We start from the raw sequence: 13,181 nt of genomic DNA, 5'->3' as shown, positions 1-13,181 counted from the left end.
ATTTGTACTCATCCTTTGCACCCAGGGTGTCCCCTCATGACGGGCAAGAGAAAGAGCAGATGAGGTGTGTTTCTAGGGTCGACCAGGCCGGCACAGACATCCCCGTCGCCATGGCAACCCCAGCTCGGTCGGGGAGGACCCGCTCCTCCGGCGCCCCCTCCCATTCACGCAGCGGACGTGACACGTGCGAGGGGTCACGTGTTGTTGTTGGGCCGGGAAAGCTGCTTCCGGGTCAATGCAGGACACTGGGCTCAGGCGGCCGGAGTTGGGGACGAGGTGAAGCGGATCCGGTCTGCAGCCGGCCCGGAGCAGGCCGGAGGCTGAGCGGCGGCCACGGCTGCGGCCGGGAGGGGGGAGGAGAGGCGCAGCCCGAGGAGCCGCCGCAGCAGCTCCCCCGCCTCCCGGGCTGAGGGGTGAGTGGAGCCCGGGCCTGCCGGCTCCGCCGGGTTCTCGAGGCCCGAGGGGCTCCCCTCCGGAGCCGGGGTGCCGTACGAGGAAACAGCGGGAAGAAGTCGGAGCGGGACGAGGCCTGCGTGGGCGAAGGGGAGGATGGGACATCTGCCCGGTCGGAGGGAAGATGGGGCCGGGCCTGGGCTGAGGCGGCGCGGGGAGGGCCTGGGCTGGGAGAGGGAGTCGGGGCCCGGGTTGGAGGAGGGCGTCTGGGGGGAGCCTGTCCGAATTCCTGAGAATCCGGACTAATCACTGTGCCCCGGGGACGTGGGGGATGAGGAGATGCCCCCTGGCTGGTAGGAGATGGAGACGACTCGGGGGCTGCTGGGGAAATAGGAAACTTGCCTCTGAACCACTGAAGCAAAAAAAAAAAAATCAAAAAATCAAAAATAAAATAAAGGACGTTTCCCGAGGGAGGTTCGGTGGGGCAAGGAGCGGACTGGCATTCCCAGGCTCTTGGGACTCTAGGCCTGCCCCTTCCGGGGGCTGGTAGAAGGATGCGGTAGTTTAATAAGGACTTTTGGGAGAATCATTTTGCCCCCAAGACAATTAACTGACAGTGAGGCGCTTGGAGTAGGATGGGGCCTGGGAGGAGGGTGCCCCGTCCTGGGATCTGGGAAAGGGGGAGGGTAAGAATCTGTGCGGAGCTTCATTCTTCGCTGAGAATGGGGAGTACAGAGTACAAGGCCCTCTTCTAGGGAGACATACTGGGAATTGGTGAAGCGAGAAGGAGATTTAATACTGTCTTCTCTTGGGGCACAGTGTTCTAGAAGTTGTAGTTCAGGAAAGTTGGTTGGAAGACTAGAACTGTTTATAGTCAGTGGAGGAAGGAGGAGCTCTACTCTGAAGGTTGCTAAGCTACCAGAAGCTTGTAGGCACCGCCTAGGTCTGTTGTTTGGGGAAGTTAGTTCTTTCAGGTCCAGATACAGGTTTAGTTGAGGCATGTCCCCATTCTTTTTATGCTGCCCTGGAGCTCTTAAATTGGTTTCCACGAGTCCATCGTGAGCTAAGAGATTATGTGTAGGTTCGGAGGACTAATGAAGACATTCAGCCTTTGAGTCCTGAGGCATTTGACCTAAATCTCTAGGGTAGGGGCTTTCAAACTTTTTGCTCCATAGTTAGAAGTACATTTTACATCATGATCTAGTACATACCGACAAAAGTTTCACAAAGCAGTATTTACCCTTGTTACTTATGATGCATACTGATCATTTCTATTATTCATTCTTTTCCATTAAAAAATGCTGACTAAATCCACTAAATTGTTATGTGGGTCACAAGTTGCAGTTTGGCAGGCACTCTCGCCAAGGCACATTTCTTTGGCTTCAATTAGTGTCTTCATATATGTTTCTAGAGAGCAAGGATGATTACAAGGAGATGGATGGGAGGTAGAGTGGAGCCCACCTGGTGCGACGGACTGCTTCATTTGTTTACATATTTATAAGGGGTAGCAAATTGTACCATAATCTTAACCTTTGATAGCTTAATGTTGCCTGATCATTTGTGAAATTTTTGAAATAAGTGTGTGCTTTAATTTTCTCTGTCCTTTGCTGGGTCTGAGAAATATGAGAGGCCTAGTTCCATATAGTTGATTCATCCCTACAGCATCTTTAAGGTAATTTTATTTTAATCTTACAGTGTTAATACACTAATTTTGCTTTTCTGCTGTTTAAAAAATCTCAAGCTGAAACCCATACTTCCTTACTCCAATAATTAATGTATGGTATACTTTTTCTACATGATTAAAGGTGCAGGTTCATGGCTTTAGTAACTTAATCATAAACTTAAGTGTAACTTTGATTCAGTTAACATCTTAATTCCCCCCATAAAAATGGCATTTTCGTCTGTTTATAAAATAGGTGAGGTCCTTGTATGAGTGGTAGTATAATAAATGTTAATGAGTGTTGGTAAACAAAGTGAGAGGCCTTCATGTGTTGCCATGTTTAAAGTCCTTTTAAAAGTTGTCACACAGCCTGTTGTTACAGGGCGTTGAGTGTCAAATGATGTTGCCTGACTTCAGTAGGTACATTTATAGGGTGTATTTAAGACCAGTTTAATAGTTTTAGTTTTTGTTGAGGATGGCTTTGTATTATTTGGAACATGGAATTCAAAGGCACAGCCATTAGGAAAGTATTGCCCAAATTAAAGTTTACCAGTGGGACCACATTCTTGATTAGATGCCTTATGAAAGCACTCTTATTATCTTCAAACTTTGTGTGTTATAAAATATATCTTTCTTACCTTTAACTATTGACTATGTCTTGGTTACTGATGAGAGGGGCCGTGCTGGCATGTATCAGCCGTCCTTTAAAAATTACCTTCTAATCAGGTAAATATTTGTTTTAAAATATTTCTCTTTAAAGAATGTTTTAAAAGTTTTCTTTTTGTGGTAGGTGTTTGGGACATTAAGGAAGATTCTCATTAATTTCATTTTTCTGGGAATCACGTGTACCTGTCAATAAACAGTTGTGGAGAATTTACCCTGAGTGATTGTGTGTGCTTTTTTATAGTTTTCATTTCTTCTCTTGAACCTCAGACTCTTTAAGTATTTCCACTTATAGCAGGCTCTTTTCCCTTTCTAATATTTGCTTCCAAACTGCTGTGGGTTTGGAAATTAGACGCTTACCTTTGTTAGAACTTTGCGTAGAATGAGATTATATAGCTCTGAATAATGTTCTTTCATTTATATATATGTTAAATACAATATATATAAAAATACTTTTTTTTTAGTGTATCAACTATGTGACATGTATTTTGGCTGCTCAGAGACCTGTTAGCTGACATCTTAGTCGTGGGCTGTGTTTTAAATAAGTGAACTCTGTATATTTTGGGCCTAGTTGGCTGTACAGAAAAAGTTGTAAAGAGTAATACAAAACTGATAGTAATACAGTTTGGACTTAAGGGGTGAAGAAATCATTTAGCTGTGATTGTTGCCTTTGCCCTGCATGCAATTCATTGTTGAGGTACCGTTCTCCCCTTTTTCTTTGCCACTACTGTGTTCTAGCTTTTACCTCTTTGGGATTGGAATGCTAACAGCCTAACTGTTCCCGTTCTCCATCTGCTTGACCTTGCATAGCTTCATCAGAGTACTCTGCCAAAGAATATTGCTGTCATTTATAATTTCCCTCTTCAAAAACCATTAGTGGTTTCCCAGTGCCAGCACTGAATAAAGCCCATAGTGTTTAGTTTGACGTTGAGGGCATTCTACAGCCTCTACTTTTTACTGACATTATTTTTGCATTCCTAAACGCAGATCCTCTGTTCCTGCCAAGCTGTCTACTCGTCGTACCTTCCTTTGTATGTAACATTATTCCTGAGAGTCTGTGGGAAGCATGTTCCCTTTCTTCATGAAATCCTACTCATCTTCATTTCATTACAGATGATCCTTCTTCCTTGAAGTCTCTCTTGCCGTTTTGTTTATATTGCTTTTCCTGTATTGCTTTGTATTTACTGTTTGTGTATCTTGTTCCTGTCTCTTTTAGATTGTAAACTCATGGAGACAGAAGATCAAATATATTCAGATCTCTAGGACATCTAGCACACGTTTTGTCATAGGATAGCTCATGGTGATCAGAATGAACTATGATCAAGTGAATCAGAATTGATTGAACTAATGGTTAAAATTGCGGATCTCTGGAAGTTCTGCCCTAGACTTACTGAATCAGAATCTAGGAATCTGCCCAGGTGATTCTAATGTACAGTAAAACTTGAGAATTGCTGACCTAGCCGTGATGCTTTAAAATACAGTAGGTACACATACAGTTTTTTTAGCAAATGATGTAAGTGAACTGAGCAGTTTCAGTTCAGCATATTGGTTTAATTTGAGGGCTTTGGAGTCACGCAGCCTAGATTTGAATCTTCTTTCACTCACTAGCCATCTGACTAGCCTCTCTTTGCTTTAGTTTTCCGATGTGTAAAATGGGGTTAATAATAGTACCTTTTATAAAGGTGTTGTGAGAATTGAATGATATCACATAAAAAACAACATACTACAAGGTAAATAGTGAACTCAATAGATATTTTCTGCTTTTGTCATGATGATCACGGTAACAAGGCTCATCAAAGTAATGAAACTTGAGAACAGATTGTGTCGGTCATTGTTAAGCAAATTGCTCCTGTTTTCAAGAATTTAGGCTTAACATTTATTTTCCATTTTAGACATAACAGTTGGTGGACCTATATGGTGTTTAGGTTTAAATTCATAAAAATGTGTTTTGCCTTCTTTAGAAGGATTGGTACCAAATTAACATGTTAGATTTCCCCCCCACCCTTCATTTCCCTGAAGGATAAAGTGCAGACTTGGAAACAGAGGACCTTAGCCTCTTGCCATCTGGTCCTGCAGGCCCATCTTCATCTCCCAGCCCTTCTCCCTCACACTCCACACCAGCCACACTGCATTTCTCACTTTCACTTATTTGTGCCTTTCCCCCTTATTTTTCATCTAGGAATTCCTGTGACCTCTTTTAAGACTCAGGTTTATGTGTGGCTGACCTTCTTGAAGAGAGTCACTCCCTTGGTGTTCTCAAAGTGCTTTGTCCATACTTACGTATTACCCTTGTGTACATTGGTCTTCTTTTTGGAGGGAAAAGGACTTAGTCCTGGCCTATGGTCCCAGTACATTGTATATAATTAGTCTACCTCCGCTAGAAGCAGAAGGTGCCTGGGGGTTATTTGACTCATAAGCTCTCCCATTTTTCTGGACTTTCCTACTCAGTTTTCATAATAATAACTACAATTTATTGACCACTTGCTAGGCCAGGTGCAGCTAGATGCTTTAAACACTTTTTTTTTCATTTAAACTTCACAATGACTCTATGAAATAGCTATTAATAGTTTCATTTTACAAATGAGAGAGCAGGCGTAGAGAGGTAAATAACTTGCTCAAATTTCAGTGCAGATTCATAACTGAACTCAGGTTGAATTAGGAGAGTTAAACAGATGCCACACCTCCATAACTCAGGACTCTGGCTATATGAAACTTTCACTAATCATTCGTTAATGGTCCTTAGGAATGTGATCTATTACTAGTACTGTTGAGAAAAGGCTTCAACTAAAATTCCTCTTAGATTAATGCTTTTCCAGTGATTTGCAAAGTTTCTTTCCATCTGTAATACCTCTCACTGGTTTTCGTGGTTTTCATGTCACTGTCAGAAAATACTGCTTCATATTTATTCAAAGTAAAAATTCACTTTTTTGTTCAGCCGACAGATATTTGTTGCCATGCGCCTGACACTGCTTCGTACCACGCCGAACTGGACTGACAGCTCCCTGCTTTTGTGGGACTTCGGTTCTGGGTGGAGTTTATCACTAAATTAATAGACGGGGATAAGTGCTGTCAAGAATGAAAGAGGGTGAGGTGATAAGTGATTGCCGGTGGCAGTGGCGCCATTTTTAATGGGCTGGTTAGAGGCGGCTTCCCTGAGAAGGTGACATTTGTGCTTACATTTATTTGAGGCTCAAATGCTGAGATGAAGCCAGCTAAGCCGAGAGCCAGGAAAAGGGCATTCCTGTAAAAGCCTTAAGAGGGGGAATCAGCTTGGCAGGTTTGAGAAGTAGAAAGCCATGCTGGCTGAAACCTAGTGGGCTAAGAAAAGGGTGGGAGGAGGTAAGTTTAGAGAAGTAAGCACAGAACAGATAAAATGAAGCCCCGAAGGCTATGATAAAGATTTGGATTTTATTCTGAGTGTGAAGGGAAGCTTTTGGACAGTTTAAAGGACATGATTTGACTTAGATTTTGAAAAGATCACTTGGATGATCTTGGAGAATGAATTATATGGTCATGAGTCACCTGGGAGGAAGCTATTGCAACAGTCCTAGCGAGAGGTTGATGGAGGCTTAACCCAGAGTAAAGTAGAGGAAATGGCAAGAATTGGGCAGAATTGGGGTGTTTTAGAGGTTGGTTAATTACAGGGATGTGAGAGGAAGAGAAAAATGTAACTCTGGAGGTGGGGACTTGGTGGAGGAGGAAGCAGTTTTGAGGAGGGAATTAAGAATTCTGCTTTTGCCTCCCGTGTGCCTCTCTCCGATGATACACCCCCACCCTCCAAGGGTACCACAGTTCTGAATTTCGTGTTTATTCTCTGACTTTTCTTTACAGTTATCACCTATGTATGTAACGCTAAACAATACGATGATTAATCTTCTATTTTTTTGATTTTGTTTAAGTGGGCTTGTGCTGTATATATTCTTGTGATTATTTTATCCATTTAACGGTGTTTTTAAAAGTCATTCACGTTGATAAGGAAGCAGTCATAGCAAATGATCAAATATTATGTGTTGTTGCTGTGGAAACATTTCATTTTATGAATATAATGCAATGTATCCAATTGCCTGTTCTTGCACGTGAGGGCATTTTTTTTGGTCAGGATTTTTGTAATTTCAAACAATACCGTTGCTGTGGACATTCTTGTACTTTTCTCCTGGTGCACATTACAAGTTCCGGTAGAGTTTACACTGAGAAGGAAGATTTCTGGGTCACAGGGAATGTGCATCTTCAGCTTCTCTAGACAATGATGAATGGTTTTCCAAGGTATTTGTACTCTCACTAGCAATAGAAGAGTTCCTATTCTTCCACATTTTCTCTAGCACTTGGTATTGTCAGAATTTTTAAGTTTTGCTAATTTATATAAAATGATAGTTTGTTGAGATTTTAATTTCTGTTTCTGAATTATTGAACTTGAACATCTTTTACATATATTTATCAGTCTTTTGAATTTTATCTTCTGTTAAATACTTGTTCATGTCTTTTCCATTTTTCTATTGAGTTGTTTGCCTTTTTCTTATTGGTTTGAGGAGTTCCCCCATGTTAGTTACATGTGTTGCAATTATCTTCCAGTTTTTGGCTTGTCTTTTTCTGTGTTTAAAGTCTTTTGATGATCAAAAGTTTTTCATTTGACTTCTCCTTTATGGTTCCTTTTTGCATTTTGCTTATGAAATATTTCCCTAAATCAAGATCTTAGAGCTCTTTTCCTATTTAAAAAAAAATAACTATTTTCTTCTCATAGGAATAAAGTTTGCTTTCCACATTTTAGCTGGATTGAATTTTTCTGTGTTGTGAGATGAGGATTCCCTTTCATTTTTCCCAGATTTATGTTCACTTGTCCTGGGACAGTTCTTGTGTAGTTTAACCTTTTCTTACTGATGTCTATGATGCTTGCAGGTACATTTACATAGACCTGTTTCTGGGCTCTCTTTTCAATTCCACCGATCTATTTTTTTCCTCCAGAGTTTTCTTTACAAAATACAGTTGATTCTTGTTATTCATGGTACTTATGTAAAGTTGCCGTGAACACCAAATTAGTGAATACGGAACCATTGCTCCCAGGGGAAATGTAGGGTTAGGGTCCTGCCAGTCATTGCACACAACATTTTCGTCAAGTGATCAATACGTGACTTTGTTGTGTGTTTTTTTTTTTAACATCTTTATTGGAGTATAATTGCTTTACAATGGTGTGTTAGTTTCTGCTGTATAACAAAGTGAATCAGCTATATGTATACATATATCCCCATATCTCCTCCCTCTTGCATCTCCCTCCCTCCCTCCCTCCCTATCCCACCCCTCTAGGTGGACGCAAAGCACTGAGCTGATTTCCTCCCTGTGCTATGCGGCTGCTTCCCACTAGCTAGCTATTTTACATTTGGTAGTGTATATATGTAAAATGATTCTGAAGAACCTAGGGGCAGGACAGGAATAAAGACGCAGACGTGGAGAATGGACTTGAGGACATGGGGAGGGGGAAGGGTAAGCTGGGACGAAGTGGGAGAGTGGCATGGACATATATACACTGACTTTGTTTTATATGTGTTTCTGTTTAAAGACACCTTATTCAGTATATATTGTTGATTCATTAACTTTGGATTCATAGTGAACAGCACTATAGTTAGATAGAATAAATCTCATCTAACACCAATTTTCTCCATAAGGCACATCACAACCTTCCTGTGGTTAGGGACACAGCATCGCACTGAGGGGCCTTTTTCAATAGTAAAATCAACAAAAAGGCACAAAAATATGAAAAACCTGGCACTGAATAGACCGTGAAAAGGACACTTGTTTACAGTATGAGAGCTGAAACAAGAAGGCAGAGCAACGCCTTGTTCTGTCTCAGCTGGAAATGTACACGTCTGTCAGGTGACTCAAAGTTTTTCTTACTCTGCAAGTATCTGCAAATGACTGTGAAAACGTTGCAAGTATTGATTTTGGGGTTACAAATTAATTCGAGTAGGTGAATTTGCAAATAAAGAATTTGCTAATAATGAGGCTCAACTGTATTATGAAATCTGGGGAGGCAGTTTTTCAGGAACTTTAGCACTCTCCCTTCCCTCTTATGCTTAGACATATATTTATAACATTTTATTTTAAAATAATGATTTTATGCAATGACTCTCTCAAATACTAAGTTCTGGTTGACGGGTGCCATTATCTTAATGAAGATAGGTCATTTTTGAGAATATTTTTATTATATTTATAACATGGTATTGTTATTTAGTTATAGGTAAGTGAAAAAAGAATTTTAGGAAAGAATCATGATTCTTAAAATGTTGGAAACAGGTCTAGATTATTAAACCCTTTTTATTGTGACTTATATGAGGATCATATTTTCTCATAGGTACTATTAGTAACTTAAGGCATACATTTTATAAAGGCAAGTCCCTTTGGAGATTGTAGTTTAAATGTTAACTCTATTAATCCCTCATCCATTAGTGACATTTTTCCATGTGAACACCAGTAAAGGAATCCAAGAAAAATGTAAGATTGTATGCATTATAAATCATATCTCCTACAAAATGCATTTATTGAGACTTGGCTAATTTATCCCTCACTTTTTAAGATCCTTAAGTGAATTGTTGACATTAATTTGATAACTGTGCTGAGGGAGTAAGAATCAGGCATTTTGGACTTGACCTGTATTTATCTTTTTTTTTTTTAGTGTAACATATTTTATTTATTCCCTATTTTTGAAGTATTTTTATTGTGGTAAAATATATATAATATGTACCATTTTAACCAATTTTAAATGTACAGATCAGTAGCATTAAGTACATTCACATTGCTGTACCACCATCACCACTGTCCATCTCTAGAACTTTTTTGTCCCCAAACTGAAACTCTGTACCCGTCAATCAATAACTCCCTGTTCCCCACTCTCCCCAGCCCCTGGCACCTATCATTCTACTTTCTGTCTCTGTGAATGTGACTACTCTGGATGCCGCATATAAGTGGAATCGCATAGGATTTGTCCTTTTGTGTTTGGCATACTTCACTTAGTGTTATGTCTTCAAGGTTCAGCCATGTTGTAGCATGTGTCAGAATTGCCTTTTCAAAGCTGAGTAATATTCCATTGTATGTACATACTACGTTTCGCTTATCCATTCATCTGCCTATGGATATTTGGATTGTTTCCGTCCTTTGGCTATTGTGAATAATGCTGCTATGAATATTGGTGTACAAATAGCTATTCAAGTCCCTGCTTTCAGTTCTTTTGGTATACACCTAGAAGTGGGATTTCTGGATCATATGGTAAATCCACGTTTAATCATTTGAGGCACTGCCACACTGTTTCCTACAGCAGCTGCTCCATTCTACAGTCTCACCAGCAATGCACATGTATTCCTCTTTAGTTACTACACTGTGCCTGTTGGTCTGAAGTATGGCAGAAATTATTAACTCTTGCATATAAGACATATAGTATAGTATAGATACCAAAGTTATATATTCAGTATTAAGTCTACTGTGGCTGTAGTTTTTGCAGAAGAATTTAGCTTGTGCTCAGAAGCAAGTATTTCTGGCTCTGTTACTGATTCATTGCCCTGTCGTGTGATCTCTTACTTTTGGAATCCCCATGGAGAGGTAGACATAATTAGTAATTCAGTGGTGGCTATGATGCATTTTTGTTTGTAACTACTCTGATCTGAGTTTATTAATACACCTGCTTTTCATACTTTATAAAATACATTTGATATGCACAATGAGAAGTGATTAGAAAACTCACTGATTAGCATATTCATTGAGTGCCAATTATGTGCAAAGTTCCAGTCCATGATAGATAGAAAGAAGCATTGTGATATGGTTCTTACCCTCAAGAGCTATACAGTCTAAAGATATTAAACAAACAAAAGAAAATCACAACACTATGCATGAGTTAATAATGGGACAAAAATGAAAAGAATCCATGCCAATATGTGATTGACTAATTGCCCACTGAATATTTTAGGCAATAAATATTTACCATGAGCTCAGCTCAAAGGAAACAGATCATTATGGCAGGAGGTATCTGAAAAGGCTTCATCTCCGAAGTATATTCTGAGTAGGGCCTTGAAGGATGCATAAAATTTAGACAGGTGGAGAAGGGAAGATCTTCTAGTTAAGGAGGAGTGACATTATAAATGTCAGACATTTTACTGCCTGAATCATTAATTGGCATTAATTAGCATAGGCCCAGGACCAAAAAATATTAGATCAAATCTATTTAGCAAAATTTGTAAATAAGTCCCCAGCCCTACATTAATGCTGCCATGCTCACTGGGTGGTGATGGGAGTAGTAACAGTGGTAGCAGTAGCAGTAGGAGTAATAGTAAGCCAGTATTTAGTGAGTGCTCTCCATGTGCCAAGCACTGAATGAAACCTGTTTTACCCATGTTATCTCTATTCATTCAGCAACCCTATGAGCTAGGGGTTAGGGGCTATCCGTTACCCCTTTTATAAGTGAGGCAGTGGAGACTTAGAAACCAAAGTAACCTCCTTGTAGTCAAATGGAGTGGTGGAGTCAGTCATGATTTACATCCCGGCAGTTTGGTTCTAGAACCAGCACTTATTACCACTAGGCAGTATCACCATAGGGCAGTAATACTACTATAGCACTAAATATGGAAAGGGCTAGTGAATTTTTTTAATAACCTGTAAACTCTGGCAACCTCTCTGTGTGGCTGACGTTTACATTCTGGCATTTCTTCGCTGTGAGCCAGAGTGGTCTGTAAACTCTAGAAGGCTGCAGGGTGATGAACTAGTAGACCGTTCCTAATGAGGCCTTGCTTTAAGTTGATAGCCTCTGTAGTTACTCACAAGTAGAGACGATGGGGTAATCTGTTCTATAAACAGCTGAGTTTATAGAACAGATTGACCTTAAACTTGTGTATTCACAGCTGAAAGATAGCATGTGTATACAATTTTCTCCTGATGAAAACCAATCCATTCAAGAAACTAATATTTACTGCTTTTTGGCAGGAAAGGGAAGTTGAGAATATTTTTCCCCCTTTGGTGACTAGACCAATCGATACTGCTGCTTAGCTTTGTGGTTCAGCTACCTTGACATGGTTACAAGAGGTATTTCGGCTGTAATGATTTTCATAAATTTTAATAAGTTGTATTTCTGTGATTTGTGCATGATGCTACATACTGTTGACATGAATTTTTTTTTTTTTTCCTTCAGTGAAGACAGCATGGCTCAACAGATTAGGGATACGGAAAGTATAACTTAGCACGCTGGTTGGGCCTCGGAAACCCGAGCAAGTCACCTCAGTATCATGTCCTGTAAATAGAGATAAGTGTCAGTTTGGCTGTTTCAGAAGATGGTTGTGGAAAATTACTAGTCTTTCAAATGATTGTTAATCTCAGTCTGGGGACACTCGGCTTTTGGGGAGCATCGGTTCAAGAGTAAATATTTCTACTCCTGAATTTTGAGTAAGTGCAACATAAAAGCCTTGAGATTTTCCCAAATTGAATCTGGGCCACATAGAAAGGTAGGGATGGATGCAGACTTGTTTGGGAAGGGGTTGGGAAGGGGGATAAGGGTGGACTCTCCTTGGAATTTATTGGAGTAAGGGGTGTGGTGAATATTAAAGTTTTTATGTTGTGATTGCTGAAAGTTGGTGGAAAGTGCTTGTCTGCGTTCTAAAATGCCTAATTTCATAGGGATATAGACAATTGGTGTAAGCCAACACTTCTGGACAGTTAGAAGCTACAGGAATTAAGAAAGAAGTTCTTAGAAATATTTTCACACAAAGAGGTACTTACATCTAAATAGCAGTATTTTCTTAAATTTTTTTCCTCTCAAATACTTTCTCATCAAAATAATAAAATTCTTGGGCTAGTGCATTTGGATCAGAAATTTTGAGTGCTACGTAGAATAGACTACTAGCGTGAGAATCAGTCCTGTTTGCTAATTTGCAGTTGTGGATGAGAAAACTTTGTCTTTTGTCCAACATCAAATGTGCCTTGTATGCAGTATAGTTCTTTAGTAGAAAATACAGACAGCTGTGGGGCTGTACTCACTGATAACGTAGAGTCACAGTTTTAGATATTTTGGTGCCACTAATATAATGAAATAAAGGATTTGGATTAGATATTTTAATACCTGTGGTACGTTTAAGGAGAAGCATAGTGCTGTGATAAGTGAAGAGGGTAACAGTGCCCTACTAATAGCCCAACTCAAGGACTGACCAGGAGTCTGAATTCACATTTCATTTGGCAATGTTGGATTTAAAAAAAAAAAAAAAATTTTTTTTAATTAAAAAAAAAATCTACCAAGAAAAGTTGATGTGCTACATTATTTCACTTGGATATAGTTTAGTATACAGTTGAGAAGGAGACTGAGAAATAGGGTGGTTCATAGTAGGGTGTGAAATCATGGTGGTGTGGTATGTTATGATAATGGACTTATCAGCTATGCTCAAGTTTTGCACTTGGCATACTCAGAGTCAATTTGTGAATTAGTAAACTATAATTCTACAGA

General features: G+C 39.8%; 1 protein-coding gene across 8 annotated transcripts in view; it reads left to right on the top strand.

Moving 5' to 3' along the window:
- Nucleotides 1-217: 217 nt before the first annotated feature.
- Nucleotides 218-13,181, top strand: part of TBCEL (tubulin folding cofactor E like) — an 82,100-nt gene continuing 69,136 nt past the window's right edge. For 3 of the 8 annotated variants that reach the window (XR_012333291.1, XM_073808067.1, XM_073808070.1), the window contains exon 1: nt 219-413. The gene's annotated coding sequence lies outside the window, so the exon portion shown is untranslated. Of the gene's footprint in view, nt 2,066-11,879; nt 12,131-13,181 lie in introns of all 8 variants that reach the window. The other 5 variants (XM_073808069.1, XM_073808071.1, XM_073808068.1 and 2 more) reach the window with 5 other exon arrangements.

This window comes from Tursiops truncatus, chromosome 8, assembly GCF_011762595.2.
Source record: "Tursiops truncatus isolate mTurTru1 chromosome 8, mTurTru1.mat.Y, whole genome shotgun sequence".
NCBI lineage: Eukaryota > Metazoa > Chordata > Mammalia > Artiodactyla > Delphinidae > Tursiops > Tursiops truncatus.
Note: the sequence above shows the minus strand (reverse complement) of the source record. Positions and strands in the feature narration are given on the sequence as shown.